The 2,921-nt window shown below is 36.0% G+C and overlaps 1 non-coding gene across 1 annotated transcript; it reads left to right on the forward strand.

Moving 5' to 3' along the window:
* Positions 1 to 305: 305 nt before the first annotated feature.
* Trnat-agu lies at positions 306 to 378 on the forward strand. The gene has a single exon. It is a non-coding gene; the product is annotated as a tRNA-Thr (tRNA).
* The last annotated feature ends 2,543 nt before the right edge of the window (positions 379 to 2,921 follow it).

Consider the following 2,921-nt stretch of genomic DNA (forward strand, 5'->3'; position numbering starts at 1 on the left):
GTGGGCGAAAAATCTCCGAGATAATTAGGGTCAATTGGATACGATCTCAGAATTGTTTCAATTCTGTTTTGGTATTGAATTGCATGTTGATTTTAATTTGTTTATAAAACTCGTGTTGATAGGTATATATCCGTAAACTATCTTGCGATAGAAATAACATCGCTCGAAGAACTTTTCATTCATGAAATTTGTTCGAGAAACATCATAAAATCTTGGAACACCCTCATAGATTAGTGATATTTTAGCCTTCTTAAAATATCGTTCCGTGCGAATAATTAAGGTATTACGACCTGTCGGTCGTATAGGCCTTCATAGCTCAGGGGTTAGAGCGCTGGTCTAGTAAACCAGAGGTCGGGAGTTCGATTCTCCCTGAAGGCAGAGAGTGGAAAATTTTGCATTCATGACCTCAGGGAAAGTGTCATTGTAAACACTTGAACACCTGCAATGCACTCTTCTGCACCAGCAGCACTGAATGTCACAGGTACGTTGATCAGATGCTGCATGTGTTGTGTCGATAGCGTTGTGCTCGAAACTGTATATAAGGTCTTATCAGATACATTTATCTGTTGCATACATTGCATAGATAATAGAGGAGTGTATTTTATCGAGAGGTCAAGCGTACAACTTTCGCTTTTTCACATGAATAACTATACTCTAAGACACTCAAATAATTTTCGAAATGTTTGGTATCTGCAGTTTGTTAAAATTCTGCGTTATTTGATTTTCTATTTCAATGCTAGTATTTTTTCTAGAAATTCTTAATTAGATAATAGTATTCAACCTGTTTATACAAGGTTAGACTGAATTGATAATACTCAAACTTCTATGATAAATAAACTTAGTAACGTTCATTAAATTGAGAAATCTATATTTAAGAGGTGGGACGTTTAGAGTGAACATTGCAATGCTTTGAAGTTAATCAATCTACATTCATCTAGTGTGAAGTTGATTGCATGTGTCGCGCACCACACCTGTCCCATGCTCTCCCATATACGCACCGGGGCACCTGACTCCCACTACACTCTAACGCTCCCACGCCTCGTCGTCCATTCACAAATTTTGCTCAATGGAGGCAGGGCAATCGGAAGTTGCTGCTGCCAGCGCACGATAATGACATGACGCGCCCCGACATCGCGTGAGAAGAGATCGGTTGCTCCAGAGAATGGCAGCACTTGGAAGGAAGTGGTATTATGTCTTTACAATATCATGGAACTTGCAGTTCGAACGACTATCGAAGTGAAATATCAAAAGATTATTTTTTTCAAATTTGCTAAAAAATGTTCTTGTCTTCAATGAGGTCACGAATGTCAGGAAAAGTTATAATACTCTTTTGGTTATTGATTTCTCCTTATATAATTCAAGTAATTTTAACGACAGGGGTGATTTAGGGGTAATTCCGCAAGTAAATTTACAGAGCGGCGCACCAAAACAAAATTGCAAAGCTCATCTTCGTAATTAATATGATTTCGGTTGCATCTTGTCCTGGCGCTCACGCTGCCACAGTTTACAAGTGACAACCACTACAAAAAAGCCGTTTGTGGATAGTAAAGTTTTGGTAGTACGCCTTTCTTGGAGGATAAAAACATGACCTTCATGACCGTATCATCAGACGCTTAAAACAAGGGACAATGCACATAAAACTACCTTATTAGACTTCGAATACTTCATCAACTGTCGTATCCAATATCCTACCTAGCGAAACGTATTTCTAACCAGAACCAACTGTTCTGTTCGTAAGTAAGACAATTAAATAAGAGAAAATTATTTCGAACATGTTAAGAAAGAAAAATTCAGGAAAGCAAGGAAAATATAGATTCAAATAAGCCATTAATTATTTTATGGTATGGAGATCATTAAAGATACGTCGGTTCCTGTGAACTAACAAGGCGAGCTACGTTCAGTGTGATGAACTTGAACGGGCTCGATGCTTCGATTTTGATGAACACACAAATTAATGTTGCGTTGATTTTCATTAACCAACAAAATTATCAGTCAAGGTGATTCTTGTAGATTCGTTGACTTCAGTGATGCAACATCATTCAGTTATATTTATTCCAATGAACCACGAAAATCCAGCAAATTCGGGACGAAAATTGAGTTGTGGATATTTTGCTCCGGTCTGTAAGATCTGTTGTTACCGCGGGAGCAGTCGTCTTGGTCTGTTGTTGTAGTGTAAACAATCATATTTCCATGATTCAAATGCAATTCAACTGGCAAAATTGAGACTTGAAATAGAAAGATCATTTAAATTGCCATGAATAAGATTAATATGCTTACATTCTCATTAAGTCGCACTCTTCTTCATTGGTAAAAAACTCTCTGTGACCGACGAAAGACCATTGACGTAGTCTCAACGAGTGTAAAGCATCTAATTGATCAACGGGATAATAAGTTCCTTATACAAACACTCTGGTATAGCCGGTATAACTTATTGCGAATTTTCGTGGGTGAATGGTAGCAAAAAAGACTTTCAATTCTCTCATGACTGAACCCGTAAATAATTGAAATGTAAAAAATTAAAATTTTCTTGCTATGAAAAGTTAATATTCACTTTGATTAAAAACATTGAGATTCTTGGATGTGAACGGGTTAGTTGAGAAGCAAACTGTTCACTGAATTAAGTTTACTAATTAACGGGAGCACTCAGTACATGTTATGTATGCAAGCACGCACATTTTGCTTAAAAATTAAAATATGTAAAAATGTAACATTTCGCACTATGAATATATGATCATAGCAAAATATAGCGTTACTATTGAATTTGGTATTGATAGAGCACAATAAAGCACGAGTAGAAAACATAGCATAATTAGAGCAAAATTTAAACACAATAAAAGCAAAATATAGCGTAAATATATATTATAACGCAAATTATAAATATACAGTATGACGCAAATTATAAATATATATTATAATGCAAA

Source organism: Hyalella azteca, unplaced genomic scaffold (genome assembly GCF_000764305.2).
Source record: "Hyalella azteca isolate HAZT.00-mixed unplaced genomic scaffold, Hazt_2.0.2 contig1868, whole genome shotgun sequence".
NCBI lineage: Eukaryota > Metazoa > Arthropoda > Malacostraca > Amphipoda > Hyalellidae > Hyalella > Hyalella azteca.